The following is a 7,196-nucleotide window of genomic DNA, read 5'->3' as shown; positions in this document are numbered from 1 at the left end:
GCTATCCTCAAATCAAATCAGAACCAATGTTGTTCATAATGTTGTCTTACTCGTGGTTGATTCCTCGAGCATACACCATTATATCTTCTGGGTCTGACCAATTCTATCACCTGTTCACATAATTATGGAATTCCATCTTCATGGAAACCTGGATAAATTGTTGTTGAGCCCATCGACAACATCCTTACATTTTCCTTAATTTTGTTGAACAATAAGATAGTGTTGGAAACTTGTGTAAACATTTTCTTCATGACCGTTCGTGAAGCATATGCTTGGAAAAGAAGTGACTTCCTCTAATTCATGTGCATTTGATGCAAGTTGCCGTCGTGAATTCGAGAAAGCATGTTTTTTACCTCCTCTAGAATCATCCCAAGTCAGTTATGCACGTGCGAAGTATTCCGTGGTCTGTTAGACTAATCATCTTCATTCCATATGAATTCCCTAGCACACCAAGCCACTAACTGATTTGTTCCAGGAAAAGGAATTCCTTCATAAGAGCTAACCCGGGATTATACAAGGACTTCGATATCCTCAATGATGGTTCCCCACCTGAACTCGGTAGTGTTTTATTATAAGACTACTACGTGGTCATGCTTGTCTGGGATAACGTGTTCACACGTGTGTAGCAGAACCAGCTCATGTTTTGGAGCTTGCTATCGTAGTTCATTTCCTGAGAATCTCACAATGTCATCTTGTCGATTTGCGTTGCAAACTTTCATTTTCCTTCCTAGACTCGATGAGTCTGGAATATCCTGACACCAACCAGATCTGAATCTCAGGCAGATATGATGGTTGGAACATTTCCCAAGAACTATAATATTGGTCCCTTGATAACCGGTAAAGTGGATGTCGTGGCCAACACACCCAGCCGGAAGACCTATTATTGTAGTATCTTGTTTGAGGAAGTTGGCCACCTCCCCATAAGGATCTTGTAGGATCTACTCCCTAGTTGTTCCTTATGGATTTTTGTGCTCCTGAAGTCCGACCTTTTACTTGATGTTCTAGTAATCAAACCATATCTATAAATGGGTTGTGCTAGCACATCAAGGAGAACATTAGAAGCGGAGTGCTAAATGTCTCTCGGTCGATCATCCAGATTTTGTTTCCTTGGCCTCGCTAAGGTGAAATCTGAGAAAGTGTTTTCTTCCTTTGCGTCTGCATCGTCCATCACTACTCATCATGGTAGTATGTTGTGTTGCCAGGATCCTTGACACGGATATTGCTAAAACCTTGATGAATATGGAAATGCTCAAGTTCTTGAGAGCACGCACAAGCGCTAGGTGTTATCATCAGCACTAACTGGGTTTGCTCTCAGCTTCCTCGGTTATGCTATAACTCCTCAAACAGTGGACTTACTCTCTACTGTTGAGCTTCTCGTCAGTTACTAAAATCATCCCTTGTGTTGTTCTCAACAAGGTAATCCACATCATCTATTCTAATCCGGGTATGCCATTCTACCGAAACCCTCCAAACGATCGCTCGAGAATTGCCTTAGGCTGGTATAAAGAGTTTCAATGATCTCTGAATCAAAGGTAATTCTTTTTGCCACCTAAGGGGATATATCTACGAGTCACCATCCCTAAGGTGTCTCATTGTCGTATCAGGGCAACTCAACTCCTCGCTACGTTGACAACCGTTCACCACCCTCTTAAGTGTGGAATCGTTGCCTACCTAGTGAACCTTCGTCATCCGTTTCACTCCATCCCTTCAGATGTATGCTTCGTGTCTCAGCTCGAGAGATGTTGCTATGTCTCATTCCATGAGTTGATCCTAAGTTGTTCGACCTTCGATAAGATCGATCCTTCTAGAGTCTTTCTTTCCCTCTCGTTGTCATGTTAGTTGGAGTTCTTAGAGCAAGACTTCGAGACAATGATGGTGATCGAATCAACGTTCATTTGAAGTGCAACCTGGATCGTGAAGATTGCGTTAGTTGCGTTTTCCCCTTCATCTTACCCTACGCCTGAATCTCGGGACGAGATTCTTGTTTAGTAGGGGTGAGTTGTCACATCCCTAGCTTCTGGCATTGTACTAGGCTAACTTCATGTGTGCATCATGTTTAAACTTTGAAAGAAACTTGAAATGGGGATTGTCCAAACCCTAGCATTAAAGAATTCACTAGGTTCACCTAAAATATTTTTAGTAAGTCCAAATGGCTTTCAAAAATGTTCATCATTTCTGGATAATGCTAGAAACCATAACCAGTGGTGTTGCACATTTTTCCATGACATATTTGGTCACTGAATTAAATCATACAGTATTTGCAATTGGGCATTTAAATGATATATATTATTTTAAGTGCTCAATTAATTCTGAACTTAAGTGTGGGTTGTTAGGAATAATTCCAAAAGAGCCCACAATTATTTGCAGGATTTTTGGAAACGTTTTACTATTTTTAATAAAGCCCAATATTTACAGAAAAATAGAAAACAGAAACTAAATTAGAAATAAGAGAGAAGAGAGACAGAGAGAAAGGCCACGGGCCACTTACCTGGCGGCGCACTGGCCGGCCCAGCCCACTGTGCGACTTGCCAGTCATCTTCAACCTCTGCCAGTAGGCAGGGGGAGAGACTTCGCATGCGGCCGAGCGCGCCACCTCCTGCTTCGCGCTGGCTATCCTCCCCCGAGTCCACCTGCACGCCCAGGAGATGAGGACGACCCCCTCTCACTTTCCCCTCCTTCCTCTGCCTCGCCCCCTTCCTCTGGCCTCTCTTCCTCGCGCCGCCGAGCACACCCGAGACCACCGCTCACCGTAGCCATGGCCACCGGCCACCCCACTCCCTGCCGATGAGACCTCGAGCTCCGCTTCGTCGTCTTCTTCATCCACGCCGAGCCAAGCAACCGGGGAAGCACCACAACGTCGTCCCCACGTCTTCTTCAACCTCGGTTCCTGGAGATCCTTGGTGTCGATTCGCTGCCCACCGGCCGCCCCCGCGCCTCCCGACCCCTCCATTAGCCTCTCTGTGAGTTTCCGCGTCGAACCCGTCTCCTCCCTCTCTTGTTTATGCTTGCTAGCTCCAATCTCCGCCATGCCGTGAGCTCACCGCCGGCGTCCTCTTCGCCGTCGTCGTTTTAGTTCGCGGTAGTCGCACCCGCGCGCACGGTTGTGCTCCTGGTTACTCCAGGAACCCGTAGACAACCCCAGTTGGGCTCCCCGTGCTCTGTCGCCCTGTGCTCATGCACCACCGGACTCCGGCCGCCGCCTAGCTTGCCGCTGCCACCGCCACAGTGCACCCCAGCTGCTGCCGCTCGTTGCTTTGGATGTGGGAGAGCCTGAGCTTCGCGTTCATCCCCTCCGCCGTTTATTTGGTCGCCGGAGGAGCGTTTCCGACGCCCACCGCCGTCTCTGGCGTCGCCGGCGATGAGCCGCGGGTCAACTCCGGCGAGTTTGACCCGGTTGACCGGGTTTGACCTCCCCGAGTCACTTACATGTGGGCCCAACGCCTGGGCTAATTAGTTTAACCAGTTAATTAGCACTAACAGCCCTGTTAACTAGTTAAGACACTGACGTGTGGACCCCAATGGTCAGGTTTGACCTGGACCGGGTCAGTTGACCTGCTGACGTCATCATGATGTCATGCTGACGCAGTAACTTATTTTCTGGATTTATTCTTATATAGGAAATTCCAGAAAATGTTGCAAACTTCGAAAAATCATATAAAATCAACCGTAACTCGGAATGAAATAAATTATATATGAAAAATGATCAGAAAAATCCAATCTATCCATCTGTACCATTTTCATGCATGTTAGAACAACTTATAGCTGCTGTTTAGCAGAAATCATATAAATGGCATATGAATATCCACATATGGAATTTGAATTTGAACTTAGGGTTCAAACCAACTCCATTTAACTTGCTGCTAGTTGCATTAGTTCAAACCACATCATATTGCCATGTCATGATCATGCATCATATTGTGCATTGCATTGATTGTGTTCTTCCTTGTTTGTCGGTGTCTGTCCCCTCTCGATAGACGTGACTCCGACGATGAGATCGTTGACACTGATGAAGACTCAATGCTATCTTTAGAAGTGCTAGGCAAGCAAAAAACCCTTGTTCATTCCGATACAATCCTACTCTCTCGCTCCTGCTCTCTTTTACTACATTAGGACAACACCGATTCATCTGTTACTTGCTGCGGTAGCTGAACCCCTTTATCCTTTGCATGACCTGTCATTGCCACAGTAAATAGATGAAACCCACTAGCATGAATAGGAGTTGTTTGAGCCCTGTTGTGCCTACTCATTCATGCTTGTTGTCATGCCTGCTACTGCTTAGAGTTGAGTCAGGTCTGATTCATCGGGGATGAATCAGAGGCGTGTGAACATGTCCTACTATGTGTGAGCTAAGTGTGTGAACACGATTTGGTAAAGGTAGCGGTGAGAGGCCATGTAGGAGTACATGGTAGGTTGTCTCATTGCAGCCGTCCTCAGGAACTGAGTTCTGTGTTTGTGATCCATGAACAGCTACTACCACACATTGGGTTCCGGTAACTCGGCGCCTCTCGACTTATTAATCAACTTGATCTCTGTCCAAGAGTTGAAACTAGTTTCTGGTGTTTGTAGGTAGTGTTAGTAGTCTACCAAGTGGCACCCGGTACAGGTGGGCTTGGGATAGACTAGGCACAGTGGCACAGTGTACCAAGTGGCACCCGGATGGTGGGCTTGGGAACCCTGCTCACATCGTTTGGGGCCGTGAGCGACACCCCAGCCGGATCTCCTTGCGGATGGAACCCGAATAGGCGATAAACCTGGACGAGAGACTTGTGTGGTTAGTTAGGTCGTGGCCGACACCCTCGCTGGGCTTCCGCTTGAAGGTTGCCGAGTACATGTCGTGTAAACGGCGGTAAGTGGTGAGAGAGTGTGTGAAGAAGTACACCCCTGCAGGGTTAATATTATCTATTCGAATAGCCGTGTCCGCGGAAAAGGACTTCTGGGTTGCCTGTACAGTTCATAGACAAGTGAAAGTGGATACTTTAAAATATGCAAGATAAGCGTGAGCGCTATGGATGGCGTTCTCGTAGGGAGACGGGAGCAGATCCATAGTGGTGTATTGATATGGTGAATATGTGGACTCGTGTGCGCCACCTCAAAAGAGTTACTTGCAGCCGTAGTTCAGGTTAGCCACCGAGTCAAAGCTGGCTTGCTGCAGTTAAACTCCACCCCCCTTTGTTGATAATGATGCATATGTAGTTAGTTTTGATGTAAGTCTTGCTGGGTACATTTGTACTCACATTGCTTAATTTATGTTTTTGCAGAGAGACTTCAGTCTCGCTAGTAGTACCGCGTGGACTTCGACGTTTAGCTTGTTACCTCAACTACGATCTTGTGCCTCGGCAGGATCTGGTAGATAGTCAGGCTTCTCAGCCTTTTTCATTTGTAGATGTCTGTACTCAGACATGTTAAGCGGCCGTTTGTGCTTTGACTTGTATGCTCTGAATGTTGGGTCATGAGACTCATGTTTGTAATATCTCGCTCCTCGGAGCCTATTGAATAAAATACTTGAGTTGTAGAGTCATGTTGTGATGCCATGTTGTATTGCACATATTGAGCATATTGTGTGTATGTTATTGAAATGCTTGGTATGTGTGGGATCTGACTATCTAGTTGTTTATCCTTAGTAGCCTCTCTTACCGGGAAATGTCTCCTAGTGTTTCCACTGAGCCATGGTAGCTTGCTACTGCTCCGGAACACTTAGGCTGGCCGGCATGTGTCCTTCTTCGTTCCTGTGTCTGTCCCTTCGGGGAAATGTCACGCGATGAATACCGGAGTCCTGTTAGCCCGCTACAGCCCGGTTCACCGGAGTCCTGCTAGCCCAGTGCTACAGCCTGGATTCACTCGCTGATGACCGACGCGTTCGATGTTGGGTCATGGATGCCTGTCCCTGTAAGTTTGTGCCACTTTGGGTTTACGACTAGCCATGTCAGCCCCGGCTCCTTATCATATGGATGCTAGCGACACTCTCATATACGTGTGCCAAAAGACGCAAACGGTCCCGGGCAAAGGTAAGGCGACACCCGTGGGGATACCGTGCGTGAGGCCGCAAAGTGATATGAGGTGTTACATGCTAGATCGATGTGGCATTGAGTCAGGGTCCTGACAGAGATGTAGTAGTCTGGTCGTTGGAACATGAAGGTTTTGCCTTGTTCTTCTCGTTCCACCATGAGGACCGTGCTAACAACTTGGCTCGTGGCCGTGATGTATAAGTGCAAGGGCTCCTTGCTGTTTGGAGCAGCTAGCACCGGCTGGGTGGAAAGCAGGGATTTGAGTTCCTAGAATGCAGCCTGAACTTCGGGAGTCCACTCGAACCTATCAGACTTCTTCATCAATTGGTAAAGCGGCATGGCTTTTTTGTCGAATCTTGAGATGAATCTACTCAGGGCTGCTAGGCAGCCCGTGAGGCGCTGCATGTTGTGCAGACATTCTGGTTGCTTCATTCAGACAACTGCCCCTATCTTCTCAAATTTGCATCGATCCCTCGTTCGAAAACTAGGAAACCGGGTAGCTTGCCTGCGGGTACGCCGAATGTACACTTTTTTGGGCTGAGTTTGATGCCACACTCATGCAAATTTGTAGAAGTCTCACCCAGGTCTGTCAGGAGGTCGGAACCTTTCCTGGACTTAATCACGATGTCATCCATATAAGCTTATATGTTCCGACTGATTTGTTTCCGTAAGCATTTCTGGATCATATGCTGGAATGTGGCCCCAACATTTTTCAACCCGAATGGCATCGTGATATAACAGAAACACCTGAATGGGGTGATGAATGTTGTTTTTATTTCATTAGGGCCATACATTCGGATCTGTTGGTACCCGGAGTACGCATCCAGAAATGATAACCGCTCACATCCAGCAGTAGAATCTACTATATGATCTACGCGAGGGAGAGTAAAATGATCTTTTGGGTAGGCCCGATTGATATGACTTAAATCCACACACATTCTAAGGCTCTTATATTTCTTTTGCACCATGACAACGTTGGCAAGCCACTTGGAGTGGTACACCTATCGGATGAATTCGGCGGCTAAGAGCCCCACTATCTCCTTGCTAATCGCCTTGCGCTTCTTGGTTCAAGATTGCTGAAGATACACTTTGACTGACTTTCCTCTAGGGATATGCATCGCTGAGTGACTCAAGTTGTACTTTTCTTGTATAGTTGATCGCCCATGACGGTGAAAGCTTTGGATCGGCGGA

This window comes from Triticum aestivum, chromosome 6B (genome assembly GCF_018294505.1).
Source record: "Triticum aestivum cultivar Chinese Spring chromosome 6B, IWGSC CS RefSeq v2.1, whole genome shotgun sequence".
NCBI classification, from domain to species: Eukaryota; Viridiplantae; Streptophyta; class Magnoliopsida; order Poales; family Poaceae; genus Triticum; species Triticum aestivum.
The sequence above is the reverse complement of the archived record's forward strand: the minus strand, read 5'-3'. Positions refer to the sequence as shown.